We start from the raw sequence: 15,336 nt of genomic DNA, 5'->3' as shown, positions 1-15,336 counted from the left end.
CGCCTGCTCCCGATCACAACACAGAAAGTGAGAATTATCACAGCATGAGACCCCACAGTAATCATTAGCACAGCATGTCGACAGGCGCCCCAGGCTGCTGGAGCACTCAACTATAATTAATACGCAGCACATCATCCGGAGACGAGCACTCAACTGGAATTCACGCGCACAAGCTGTTCCACTGTGAAGCGCGTTCACAGTCCAGAATCGGCTCGTGACCAGACCGGAATCGGCTCGTGCCCAGGTCTGTCTCCCTTGGAAGTAAACACGGCAACAATAGTCTCGTTGGCGGCAGAGCTTCGCGCTGCAACGCCAGCGAGACCTAAAAAATTCTGACATGCTCACTCATACAATTATGCAACTAAATGAGCCAGACATATTTTGCTTTTCTGTAGCTAAGGAGGGTACCGCAGCGCAAGTTCATGATTAATATTTTGTCTCTCATGAAGATAGTGTTGTGGCATGTATCTCCACATCTGTAGGGGAGGACTGACTTTTTCCATATTAGTAAATTTATTTTGATTTTGGTAGCTGACAGTAGTGGAGAAAGTCAAGTTTAATGACATTGACTGTGGCTTCTGAGCTGAGGAGTGCTGTGGTCCTACTGCCCCGGATGGATACTTGGCATTTGTGTGGATGCGTTTGTTGATGTAGTGTTTCATATACTGTGCAGATAGCATGAGTGTTGTCATCTATTTTTTCTTCATCCAAGTTGTCAGTGGGTTTTTTGTTCCTCTAGGTTCTGCTGTTCTTACAATATGTTGGTTCAGTATCAGAAGCAACAAATTAATAGTCTTCAATTGCATACACTGGCAATTTGGTTCATGTTTCCACAGCTGAGCTGGTGTTACCTTACATACAACACTGGATGGCAAATCCAATGCTCACCACAGTACCACCAATTGGATTGACAATTGTTTTTATTTGGTTTCCCTTTCCTGGCTGTTTGTTATTATTTTTGGTACTTGATAAATGACATTCTGATTTGATGATTATGGCAGTCATTGCTGATTTCATGTGAAAAACTCTGTCATAACATAACTAGTGCGACATAACATAACTAGTGCGCTCTTGCAAGTATGCAAGTGCGTTCGCAGAGGAGTCCTGGCACACAGGACCAGGAGGTGCAGTAAGAAGAGGCCTGCTTTGTCATTCCCTCGACTGCTGAGGTAAGCTATGTCATAAGCAGCTTATCCGTGCCACAAGAATTCCATGCGGGTGAGCGACTTCAGGCCTAGCTGCTCTGGAGCATGTTCTGAGCCGGATGCAGCGGCTGTCTAATCAATTGTCGTTAGACAAGATCCTGGTCTGTATTGGTTCATCGTTGGTATGTTGTAGAGCAGTAACATGTATGGCATGGTAATCGAGAGGAGTGAAAAACACCTGCTATACTTTGGTAGGTTACTGTGCATGGAGATGGGCTTCTAGCAGGTCTCTTCATCTAAGCGTATCTAATTCACTATTACCTCATTGATTCTACCATTAACATTGACCCATATACGTGAGGAAGCAACGTGAGCTGTCCCAAAGTAGGCAAGTACACACTTAGGACCTAAAATGATTTGGGGCATTTATTCTAGCAATTGTAAATTAAAATTGATATTGCTTTTTCATTTCTTACTATATACCTGCCTATATGAGCTAGAAAAATTGCGTGTTATACAAAACTTTCAACTGTTTTGGAGAACGTCCTAAAAAAAATACCAATAATTTTGTTGTGTTTTACTTTAGACTTCTGAAACAAATTGAACAAAATGTCTGAGTCTAAACGTGGTTAAAGGATGGGGTTGAGCATGGCAATATGCTTTTGTTCTGATTTAGTTGTGGTGCCTGGGGATCGGAAGTCCAGACTTGGCAGTAGAGCTTTTTTCGACTGTGGCATTGACTTTATTGAACTCCATCCTGTCTCCTTGAGAAATGCAACCAGCTTGCCATTATTTAAAAAGAGTCTGAAAACATTGTCTTTTTGCTTTACTAAGAAAAAGATGGTGAGTTAGTCTTCAGGGAAATGGCAAGTTCCTTTGCTTCGTGGGCCTGAAAAACCCTATTGGTAAGGTTAAATGCTTTACAAAAATATATAACTTGATATACAATGCTGAGAAATTTGTAAAGTGGCAGAAGCAGATTCATTCCTATCTGTCAGAGTTTTCTGCCTCGCTCAATAATTTGAAGACCACAGTGTTAGTTTTGTGGGTTGGGGTTTAGTGGAAGGGGACCCTTCCACTATGAAAGCGTGTCTACCCGCTACTGCTGCTGGATTCCCAGGTGTCCCCAACTTAATGTCTTTGAAACTGATGCTTGTAAAATTCATACCTCTGATACTTGTGTATCAGGACACCACCTAGGCATCCCACCATATCAGAAAATGCGGCCAGGCCTTGAAGAGATGTCCAGATATTCATCCCACCTAGTTGTTGTGTCTGGGTGCAGTGGGGATGAGTGAACCATTGTGAACCCTAGAACCAAACACAAATGGCTTCACTCATAAGTATCCTCTTTGGTACCACAACCAGATTTATTATCTCAATGTATGCAGTTATTTAGCCATGCTGTATGTTGTGACCTGTTAATCATCTTATCAACCTTTTAACTCAGTTGTTCGTTTTAGTTTAGAAAGAATATATGCCTTACCAGCCCATAAAGAAAACAAAGAACTGCAACCACAGAAAGAATTGGGAAGAAAATAGTCAGACTCTCCAAAGGTTTTGGGAATTCTAGTATTTTACAAATACTGGTTTAGGTAATGATATAGGGACTTTGGCGTGAGGGGTAATTTGATTTTCTGGATGAGGGAATATCACAACCAATACAGCATTGGGTTAGTGTTATCTCAATTGTTTCTGGAGACCACTGAGGATGTTCTGTCTAGGGATGTTCTGTCATAAGTTGGAGTCCCTTCAGTAGTCAAGGTAATGATTGGGGGGCGGGGCGAGGTAAGAGTAAACGGAGCAGCAGATTGAGTGAAGTTACTAGCGTCCTGGCATGGTGAGGATGACTGGATAGGAATCTGTGGTTATGGCGAGGGGGAGACAATGGTATTTTGTCAAAAATGATGTGTTGATCACTGGCTGCTCTCCATTAGTGGCAGTGACCATCAGCTTTCCTGAGTGCATTACCAACAATGGATTTGGCTCAAACGTTAGTCTGTTTGCATTTGGCATATCCGTTACTGACCACGACTGCATCAAAACCGTTGGGATGGTGATCTCACAATCCTCTTTAAACCGGCCTCTTGATTTGCGTTGTCTTTATTTTTTCTCAATTTAATCTAAATAAGGGCATTCCAGGTCCATAATTGATACTAAAACTGTAGCTTTCGAGCCAATGTATCCTGAGCCCCCCTTGAGTAGAAGTACATTTTTTCCCATTTTCTAAATGACGTAACCTTCTAAAATTGTCTAACAGGTAATTAACTTGGACTGCTTTGGCAAAGCACATTAGAAGTTACAATTGCTCTATTTGATGCAAATTGCGAAGATAGTAGGGCAAATCTGATATTAGGTGGTGAATCCTCAAATCCACATCCTCCAGCCATTAACTGAAAAGTGCAGCCAAAGGAAAACATAGATACAGAGAGCACAGTTAGGATAAGTGTAAGCTTCCCCAACACACAGACAGCACACATATTTAGCAGCAGCAGTGGAAGCTTGCCTTCAAAGGCTTAAGAGGTACAGCAGAGGTAGCATCAGTGCCACTTTTCACACACACAAAACAGGTATATCATGGGTTCAATGTAAGCTTGCTTCACACACAGAACAGAATATGGTAACAAGATATTATCAAAATACTGTCTTACATAAATATTGTGTCCCACAGTTTGTTTACAAAAGTATTCGTCTTTAGAGTGAATAATAGAAAGTTTATACCCAATGGGACCATATTTTGTAAACAATATTTAGGATACATTATTTGTCAGGCAATGTTCTAGCACATTATATTTTAATACACAGATGTAGGGAACTGGGCTTTTGTTGCAGTTACACCCCCCTCCCCCACACACACATACACACACAATTCTTGCCCTTTTTCTAGCTACAATATGCTGATTTTTTACTCTGATAGTGCGCAGAGGCCTGCTAACCAGACCTCAGTGCCAGTGATCCCTCCCCAAAACAAGGTAAAGTCTAGTTTTGCTACAGTTGGCTAAGGACTTAAGCACCCCTGTAAGTCCCTAGTAAATGCTACTTCAGGTACCTAGTGCCGGGCTACTAAGGAGGGTCCCTAAGGGCTGAAGCACATGTTATGTGAACCTAAGGGACCCACATACAAAGTCCACACAGACTGCCATTGCAGGCTGCATGACATGATGCAAATCACGAGTGAAAAACCGACATGACTCACTCCTGTGTATCATGCCAAAGTCACTGCATCTTCTATATGTAAGTCACCCCTACAGCAGGCATTTGAGCCCCAAGGCAGGGTGCATTATTTTTATGTGAGGACATAGCTGCATGAGCAATTGTGTCCCTGTGATGTCTAATTCTATTACTAGATATTGCAAGTCAGCAGGGAAGCCATTTTTAAAGCATCTGCTGTACACTGGTGAAAACGAGTTCCCCAGCTACATGATGGCTTCACTGAAAATAGGTGTGTTTGGTATCAAACATCTTGTATTAATAAGCCTACACGGACTCCAATGTCTGTTTTATTAATACATGCATCCAGAGGGAGGGCACCTTAGAGGGACTTCCTGAAAACCTACCAGCCTCTGGTGTGTTTGCTGACTAGTTTTTTCCAGCCTACCACACGAAGCAAGTTTCTGACCTCCTAGGGTGAGAGCCTTTTGCACTCAGGAGGTTAGGAACCAAATCTGTCCAGAAAGAGGGCGCCACACCCCCTCCCACAGGATGACCTGCTGATTCGCCTTCCTAGGCCGGCAAGCTTCAAAGAAGTTGCTGACTTTGAAATACGGATCTGGCTCCCCTCACAGAGATGAAGCCGGCCCCATTTCTCCAGAGTCATTTGGCAACTGGATAGGTGGGAATATTAACTAGTCAGGCAGGCGTGTCATCCCCCAGGCTAGTACCAACCCTAAGGTGGCCTAACCTGATGTGGGTACGACCGGAGGCTCACAGTGCCCATCCCTGGGTTACTGCACCCCTTATTATGCCAAGGCCGGACACCAACGCCGAGGAAGTCTTACCTGCACATCGAGGACTTCAGAGACAGTGAGACCAACTTCGTGTGTGGCCCAGCTGTCCTGTTTGCCCCTCTGCAGCAGAAACCAAGACAAAGAGCGAGTCCAAGACAACTGCCACCCGACGCCTCAAAGCACCTATGCACCCACGCTCCTGAGCCTGAGTCCAAGGAAGGTGATGGTACCAATGGGGTCCTCAGACCCACAACAGCCAAGCCCACGCTTGGGTTTGCCCAGACTGGTCTTCCAGTTGCTTCCTGCAGTCTCTTTCTGCAGGCCCCCTCCAACCGTGAGAATCTCCTGCAAGGATTCCGACCCCAAAAGACACCACTTCACCCGAGCTCCACAGCCAGAGGAGAAGTGGACCAAAAGTGTCCCTGTATGCCCAAGGATGTCAAGGGTCGAGCCCCCCTGTGTGTTCCCCCGGAACTGGTGCCCCAGTTCCTGCTTGCAGCCTCTTTCTGACCGGACCTTCCCCTATTGAAGTGAATGGGACACCCGATGCCGTGACACACCTCTGCACTCAGATGACCTATAGCCTCCGAGGTGACCTTTTGGTGTGGCCTTGGATCTCGCCCCATACTCACCTCAAATCCTGACGAACAGTCCCTTAAGTCGCTGCTAGGTATCCAAATGCAATACATGTTTTCCCTCCGTAGGAAAGCATTCCGATGATCTTGGCATCTAAATTTATATAAAAGTATGTGTTATTTTTATAAATTGGTGTCCGATTTATTTATTGAGTGTGTATCTCATTTACTGCCTTTGTGTGTGTAATAAATGCTTAGCACTGCACTCTGATATGCCCAACTGCTCGCCCACACTACCACAAAAGCGGGCATTTGGGTGGTCATTTGTTCCTCTGTAATTTGGGGTTTTCCTGGACTCTTTGCACGGTAAACCTTTTTTTGGTATACCATATAAGGATCTAGATTCCTTCAGCACATATGCCAGGGGCAGCAGAAAGCCAGATGTGGGGTCAGGGGCCTCCTGATTTCAATAGTGTACAGAAGTGAAGGGCAGAGGCCTGCTCTATGGCTATCCTTATTTAACAGTGTGTGCTGAACAGTTGGTGGTGGGTGATTACTTCCAGGTCCTGTTAACAAAAGCATAAGCAGGAGAGTCTGCTTAGGTCTTTTTCACCCTCAAGGCCTACTATCTCTTCTCTAAAAGCCCTTTGATGGCCATCCTGCAGACCAAAAGATCTTCAGCTGACAATTTGAAGCCCATTTTCACTCAGACCTTTTTATTGAAATTTCATAACATGGCAAAGCACTGTGAGACAACACACACCTGTACAACCCCCATCCACAACTCTGCCTGTGAGCCTCCCATGTAGCACAGTTTACCATCTTGTTCATTAAACATTTCTGTGTACAATGTTTGTATACGAGTAACTGTTCCACCTCACTGGACCTCAAGCAACAATAAATGCATGATATGTACAGTTGCATGGGCCTAAGCTTGGGTGGGGCAAAGTTTTGAGGATCTAGTTTGGAGAGGTGTTGTAACAGTGGGGACAATATCCTTGTGAATTTCCTCTCAATGTGATTTAAGGCGTCGGTCACTTTCTCAAGGGCTGTTAGTTGCTATAGCTTTCCGAACCACTGCGTAATACACTTTCCACATTCTCATTTTTCTAGTAGGTAGTTATCAGAACTCTAGCCACCACCATCAATTGCTATATCAAATTTGTGTTTCTTAAATTGTTAATTTTAAAATGATCTGCTTTGAGAACCCAGCATTTACCACACTGGGGTCAGCCGGTATCTCCTTTCACAGAATTACCTGAATGTAGCTCAAGATCTCTTTCCAGTACAGAGCTATGTCTGGGCAGTCCCACCAGACGTGCAGCAGATTTCCCTTTTCATGGTTGCATCTCCAACAGGTTTCTGGTACTTAGGGATAAAACTGATGCGACCGGGAGGAGGCATCGCCTTCGTAAACAAAGACACCCTCCGCCTCACAACCAGCTCTGACGACCACTCACCCAACATGGAGCACCTCCACTTCCCCGTCCAGACCAACCCGAACGCCACCCTCCGCGGCACCCTCTTCTACAGACCTCCCGGACCTCACCCCCTTCATTGAAACCCTAGACGACTTCATCGATCACCACGCTCTCTCCTCAACAGACTACATCTTCCTCGACTATCTCAATTTCCTACTTGGACAATCTCGAAGACCGCAACACCTCATCCCTACTGTAGAACCTCACCACCATCGGACTCAAGCAACTTGTCACAACATCAACCTACTCAGCAGGATACACGCTCAACCCCATCTTCTCCGCAAGCAACATCTCCGTCAGCCACACTTGACCGACCACCTCTGTGTCCACTTCTCCTTCACCAAGCCGCCGTATGCCACCACGCCTACCGCGATCCTCGCAAAAGCAGGAACAAGGTCACGAAGACCAGCTCACCACCTCCCTCGGCAAGACCCCACCACAGACATCCACGGATGCCAGCACCTCAGCACGCAACCTCCACCGCTGGATCTTCAACTGCGCAAAACTCTTTGGCCCGCCTCAAGAAACCCTAAGACAAGCAGCCCTCCAAGAAAGCCATCTGGTTTTCAGCGCACCTGCAGACGGGTCGAGAAAAGATGGAAGAGCAGCAAGATCACGGCAGACCACGCAGCCTTCAAATTCACCGTCACCGCACACCACCGCCTCATCAGAACAACAAAGAAAGCATCAATGATGATGAATGCATCAACGCCAATGCACACAAAAGCAAGGAACTATTCGCCGTAGTCAAAGAATTCACCAAACCCAGCACAGAGAAAGCAGACATCTACCCTTCCCAAGACCTCTGTGACAACCTCGCCACATTCTTCCGTGAGAAGATCAAGGGGATCTACGACAGCTATCAACCCAAGACCCACCCACCCCACCCCACTCGCAAGCACCGCACCAAAGGGCTCCAGGCTTCAGCGGACCTTGACCAACTGGACTACCCTCACCCCTGACGACACCTCCAGGACCATGAAGAGCATCCACTCCAGAGCCCCCGGAACCCTGCCCTCACCACATCTTTAACAGTCAGCACCTCCATTGCACCTGAACTCTGCCGCACCATCAACTGCTCTATCGAGTCCGCAACTTTCCCGGAAGACTGGAAGCACCCAGGGGACAACTCCCTGATGAAGAAACCTTCAGCTGACCCAAAAGACCTCAAGAACTACAGACCCATCTCTCTGCTCCCCTTCCCAGCCAAAGTCATTGAGAAAGCCATCAATGCCCAACTCTCCGAGTTCGTCAAAACGAACAACATCCTGGACCTCTCCCAATCGGGCTTCAGAAGCAACCACAGCATGGAGAACGCTCTCCTCACCCCTACAGACGACATCCACACCCTCCTCGCCTGAGTTGAGACTGCAGCCCTCATCCTCCTGGACCTTTCGACACCGTCTCCCACCACACCCTCCGCGCAAGACTCCACGATGCCGGCATCCGTGACAAAGCCCTAGAATGGATCTGCTCCTTCCTCAACAGCCGAATGCAGAGTCAGACTTCCACCATTCCAGTCAGAACCCACAGAGATCAGGCGGAGTGCCCCTGCTCCAGAACCTCTCACCCCCTCGTACATGTCCACATCGGAAGGTCTACTCTACTCCCTGCATCTGGAGTAGGATTTACTTGTGCGCGATATCAGGCCTTCATGGGGATAATATCACTCCTGTAGAAATCTGTTTAAGCAGTGGAAGTATTATTTATGTGAGTGCCTTGTACTCACACATCAGGGTATTCCAGCACGGAAGTTGCAGGTTACCATGGAGGTGGCCTTGTGAATCGGTCCCGTTGAGCGTCAGTGACTATCCTTTTCAAAGCTTTTGTCCTGAAAATGTGTCGCGGGTGTGACCCGAGACGCTGGTGTTCTGCTGACACCAGGCAGTGCTCACGAGGGGAATTTGAATGACTATTACATGCACAGAGGATTGAAACGCCTTTGTGAAGTTTTATAATCCAGCACTGTGGAGTTGAATTGTAAACTTTGACTGTGGTGTAGGCGGCACACAGAGACACCACACACACACTGCCGTACAATGCTGCGATTGTTCTGAAAATGAATGTGGTGCACGCACAGCAGACGCTAGAGATGGAAGCGTTGGTTGGCAGAGAGACAGATGGACATTTGGGATGCTTTTCCACTTACTTCCATCTTTGAATTTTAATTTCCATCTGTGCCTTTTTCAGATGGTTTAACGAGCTCTCTCGAATTATTTAACTATGTTATTTATTTTCTGTTCGTTTACGTATTCCTCGTTTCTCTGTGTGAGGTGGATCCTTCCACCTTTTTCATGTTGAAAGTGTGTCTCCTGTGGCCAGGGTGATATTGGAAGGATTTGTAAAAGTTTGGTCCCCGTTTAGAGATGGACGCTAGTAGTAAGTGCATCTGTCAAAATAGACGTTCGACCTGTCCTTTCTTCTTGTTTTGAACTCCACCGTCGGAACCCCCCCCCCCCCCCGTCTGCATTCCTAGCTGGTGAGAATGGGGTCAGTGTGGGACAGCCTCACTTAGGGGGCACTCGCGACATGCACGCCAGCCTGCAGGGGCGGCCTTAGGCATGTGCAAGCTGTGCACCTGCACAGGGCCACCAAACCCCAGGGGCCGCCACGAGGAATCGGATACAATCAGTGGTCGAAGTGGGCGGGAACTGCAGGGCACGGCGTGCCCCTACTTCTTTAATTCTATAGATTCCGTGCCCCTACTTTTTTATTTGGAACATGCGTCCCTGGACGTTAGAAATATCCAAGCACTGCAGAGAAGGCTGGCATTAGTGGCTGTTTGGGGACGGGCGGGGAGCAGAGAAGGAAAAGGTCTCCGTCTCTTGCTTCCTGCCCAGACAAGACAAGGAAGGTGTCCGCTTCTGCTCTGCCGTTGGCAGCTGCCCCCCCCCTCTCTTTCTTACTCTTATTCCCTCTCTGTCTGTCTAACTCCTCCTCACTTACCGAAAACCGTGACTCAAGAAATGGTTCTCACCCTCTCTTTCTTCCTGTCGTTCATTTGTTCCCCTGTGAAATGGATGCAAAAAAGAAAAACACTTTTGCTGGAAATGCCGTTTTGACATTTTTCTATTCCAAAGTGCAGCCACGGAAATAAAAGGTTCAAAATATGAAAAATCAATAAATAAAGCAAGACGGAATGTTCTTAAAGTGCCCAGATCGGTTTTATTCAAACCCCATAAACATTAGCGTCACTTTACTCAGTTTGCCAGTGAAGCACTGTTTTCTCCCGGTGGGGAAGTGCGCCAAACCTGGAGGTACTGCGATACCTGGTTGATGGGTGGATTGGAAAACAAAATGTGTACGGCGGCTTTGTGTTCACGAATGTGGTCTTTTTAAACCATACTGCTTACGTTTTGTAAGCATATAAGCAGTGGACATTGAAATGGGTCCTTTCTGGGCCCTGTAGTTTTCAGGCAGAAGCACTCACTGATTTCAGAATAGTGAGTGTAAAAGCGTTAAGTTCACCATGTTGTTCCTGCTTACATTTCACAAGCTTTATTTAATCTTTCATTCCCAATGAGTGTTTGCTTTTTCCAGGATGTTGTTACTTTTTCCTTTAGGGAGCATATTGCTCTTGCCAGTGCTTAATTTGAATTGAGTCGCATCCAGTTGTTTATAGCAGGTCAAATTGGATTGTAGTTGAAGGCAATGTGAATTTCTCTCAGTGGGGCAGTATGGTGTTCAGTGAGGGAGCGGATGTAGCACTGGGGGCAGAGCTGCCGAATTTAGAACTGAGGAACCAGGTTCAGCCTTCATGAGCAGTCCCCCAGACCACTCTCCTGAGGGAGCACATTCCCACGCTAGACCTTAGAAGACCCTGCAAATCCTTAACACCAGCAGGTGGACCCTAGCAGTGGCAAGTGTGGGTTCACCTTGAAGGCTTGCCCACCACAATCCATACTGAAGTTCACCTCCAGTCTTGCTGGCAGGCCTAAGAAGTAGCAGACCCTAGAGCAACAGTGAGGTCACAGGGCCCCTGAGAAGAGCTGGCACTAGGGTGATGCGACCGGTGTGACCGCAACGGGTGCTGACTTTGAGTGGGGGCGTTGTATATTATGCTTTTAAAAGCACTTGCTGCCTCCTTCCTGGCCTACAGCAATTTTCGGCAATAATACAAATGTCATGATAACTCCGGTGAATAAACGTCTTACTAGAGCAAGATCGGAGTTTTGTCTAGTGGAAGTTTTGACTCATGGAAAGATAGCGCAGAGGGTTAATGTGCCTGCTGCTAAGAACATGTACCATGCCCATCACAAAGTGCACATATTGTAAATAGGTCAGTGGGTCACTGCTTTTGACAGTAAGATCCTTTTGCTACTTGCAGTTTATAAGTTAAAATCCTAACAAAGAACAGTGAGCTATTAGCTTTCATCTTAGAGCTGCATACAAACTGCAAGGTATAAACTAGAGCTTTATGGTTTTTTTCCCTAAGCCTTTGATTATCCTAATGTTGCAAAAAGTGTTCATTTGGATAGAAATCAATAATGATTATTAAAGGGAACCTCCAATCATGGTATTAAGTTTTAAATTCTGAGTTTGTGTTTCTCCAGAACAATCACTATTAAACTATACTGCCTACTAATATGGTTGTCATGTGACTCCTACACCTTGTAGTCCTTTGTCTGATGTAACATTTCCCATACAGTGATTTACACACGTAAAATTGATTGTCTCTGTGTATATTGCGGACAACAGAAAATCCATGGCTCAGAAACAAATGGCTTGTTCTTCCACTTTTAAGCATATTTGGGACATTCTGTGATTAGAAACATATCCCACTTTGTGAATTTATTTTAATGTCAACTCATATTAATCGTTAAATAATCATGTATATCCATTGGTTGAATTACATAACTTAATAAGCTGTAAATGGTCAGTGAAATGCCAAACAAATACTAAAGATTGGGATGTTTTGCCAATCCTGGCCACACCTCTAACTCCGCCCACTGATCCAATCCTCAGGTTATTCCCGCCCTCTGATTCTCCGCCCACAGTTCCCCTACTTTTTTTTCCCCACTTCGACCACTGGATACAATACATAGTTGTGGCGGCCCCTGGCAGGGATTTGGCGGCCTCCGGCTTCCACTAACTTGCAAACACCCTGACCGTCACCCCCCCTTCCCGCACCTGTGTTCCTTGTTCCTGATTCGCGCCTCCCCCGCAACGGTCGCGCGGCGCATTCGCGGACGCCGCCATCTTGCTCTGTCTGTCTGTCTGGTCTTCTATTGTCCGTCCGCGGCTCGGGACGAAGCCTTTTACTGCTAAGCTGGTGGGGTCCGCGAGATCTGAGAGCCTCCGCGTCCGGCCGAGCCCTGTCACAAGCTCTTATCGGCCTGAGGGCGCATACCGGACCACGTCCGTCTGTCTGTCCACTCGTGACAGCGGTGACTGGATGCAGGTGTGATAGAGATCAGGGTGTGTATAATATTCCCACTACCACAGATAGAGTAATCTCACAGTTACACGCACATACATTCATCATACGCTAGGGCCCATTTCACTAACATACGCTCAAATACTCTACCAGCAATAAACCTGTGGAAAGAAAACTCCTAGTCACCCTGCATCTATATCGAGGTCGATAAGACCTGGTTATTATGATTGTCCATAAACATAATCTATACAACCTATACGGCAATAATCAAAATATAATACTCAATAATTGACAAGAAATAATATCCAACACCATGTTCAAATTATATTGCTTTATCTAAAATTAGTCAAAATGAAAATCAATCAGAATAAATCATTTTTCTCATAGTTACCTATTCTAGCTAAATGTCAGAACGGGTCAGGACCAGTCTCTCGGTAAAAGTCTCTCAAGACGAAGTCCTTTCAGCAACGCAGATTCGGTACGCGGCAAAGGCAAATGGCAAGTGGCAAAAACCCTCTCTAGGCTAACAATTCTTATAATAAATTGAACAAAAGAAAGATACATAGAAAAGTTGTAATGTCCGCTGGACCGCTGAGCAGAGCGAGAAGGAAAGGATGTAACATCGCTACATTTGAAAATCTCCGCTCAGGAAAAAATCACAAAATAAAGACTACGGAACAGGAACCAAGAAACATAAATGTATCTTGTTAGTTCTACTTCTCCTCCGCAATGAGACCATAGTTCAGAGTCTTTCTCTAAGGCTCCTTTGTTTCCCAAGGCTGCCAAGGACGTTCCATTTCACTTGGAGATTACCCAGGCTGCTGCTGTCCTCACGGAAATTTTAACAAGGCAAGCAAGGACTGTGGTCAGCTGACTTCAGGACCATATTCAGCAGGGCTCTCTCCCATCACGGTTTTCTACTTTCAAATCGAGGCCAGGCTTACAAAATCGGCCATCTTTGTCTAGGCCACCATAGGCCACAATAGACCATCTTAATTAAAAGAAACAAAAACAACGTTACCACAGCATAGTGATTAAACAGTGCTAATCCCACTAATACCCTTATGTGTATGTATCTATCTAGCACTTGCAACATAGAAAAGCATTAATTCGAAAAGCGTTTTGTGCTCAAAAATAAACAGCACATAGCAACATTTAAACATGAAAACACGCACGTTATTATTAAACAGCACATTTATGCGTACCCACGTGTAACTCTCTCTTATTAGGACAAACGGATTGATTAATATAAACACACTTGCACAAGACAAATAATTAATTATTAGTAATTAATAAATTAATATGACAAATAGACATGCCAGAGCTTCAAAAACCAACGAATTTTCAAACAGAAAACTCTGCTCCAGCAATCCCCCCTTTGGTGATTTTATCACCAAATAAACCCAAAAAAAAAAATTAGTGAAAATGTAGTCCCATTTTAGGAGAAATCGGAAATGTATTTTCTCCTTACACAACATTACACACCAGTCACTCTTTCATCATCCCTCTTTGTCTCTAAGTAAACACTCTCCCTCAATTCTTCCAATTCAATTTCTTGCGGTTCTCTTTTCAACCTCTTGTTTTTCTTCTCTTTATTCAGTTTCTTTCTCCCTCCCCTGTTTTTACAACACACACACACTAATCTCAGTATCAATAAAGCAACAATTATACAAGTTAAAGGAAACAATATTCTACCTATAATAGTACTACCTATTTTTGCAATAAAATCCTTAACAGCTATCATTTTATTAGCTATTTTAGTCCATAAATTCTCAGCTTCAAGTGGTACTAATTCTTCATGCAAATCAGTAATATTTTTGATATAGACCTTCGGGTCTTTGCTTTCGTCTGGAATGTAAGTGCAACAATGTTGAACTTTCAGCATTCCACAGACTCCACCCTCCTTGGCCAATAGAATATCAAGGGCAAGTCGATTTTGCATAGACATGGCACGTACGGCACTTAATTCCGTATTCACCAAAAGAAACCCTCCAGCGGTATTTGTCGATAAGCGATCAACCACTGTGGACAGTTTCCGAATTCCATAAGCATTCAAAGAAATTCCTACTGCTGGAATCAAAACCCCAAAAATATCACCCACTATTTCAGACCAAGTTTCTCTTTTAAAACGCATTAGTAAATTAATATGTTCCACATCTCTTATCTTATCTATATGAAAAACTTTGGAAAAACCAGGCCCACATAACACGTGCCATACCAATGGTCAGGCAACTTGTAATAAGCCTTGTTCCCACAAACATAGTACACTCCTGGAAAAATTTTATCTTCTCCACCTCTGAAACCCCAACCTGTTGCAATGAAGTATGTATCATGGCACTCACTAGTCCCAACAAAATATGTATCATATTGGGATTTCCTTCTTGTAATGCAAAGTTTACCCTTCTGTGGTGCATCTAGAGCTAAAGTTGGACTAGCCCCATTTTTCAACTCTTTTCCCATCTCAATGTCCCAAATTGTCTCACTCACTTTATATTTTCCTGCTTTCTCCTGCATGTTCAATCTCCTTTCCTCTACCATATCCAGGAAAGCTTTCTCCTCTCCTTTCAGACTGCAAGTTAAATTATTCTTAAAAATGTAATCTAATGTTAATCCTTTTTCTTCAATAAAAATCTCACCAAAAGTGTTAGCTTCTTTAGCTGGATTCAGCTCTTTGTTCATTGGCAAATGCCCAAAAATACTATCTCTGTTAGACATCTTATAATCTACTTTCCCTAACAAATAAAAAACACTACTTAAAATACTACAAGAAATACCATATGTAGCTGGTAAATGATGATAAGTAACACCCTC

General features: G+C 44.8%; 1 long non-coding RNA gene across 1 annotated transcript in view; it reads left to right on the top strand.

The window, feature by feature from the left end:
- LOC146772374 (uncharacterized) overlaps positions 1-15,336 on the top strand; it is an 80,022-nt gene that overhangs the window by 18,747 nt on the left and 45,939 nt on the right. The gene's annotated exons all lie outside the window — the stretch shown is intronic.

The sequence above is a fragment of the Triturus cristatus genome, chromosome 12, assembly GCF_964204655.1.
Source record: "Triturus cristatus chromosome 12, aTriCri1.1, whole genome shotgun sequence".
NCBI classification, from domain to species: Eukaryota; Metazoa; Chordata; class Amphibia; order Caudata; family Salamandridae; genus Triturus; species Triturus cristatus.
Note: the sequence above shows the minus strand (reverse complement) of the source record. Positions and strands in the feature narration are given on the sequence as shown.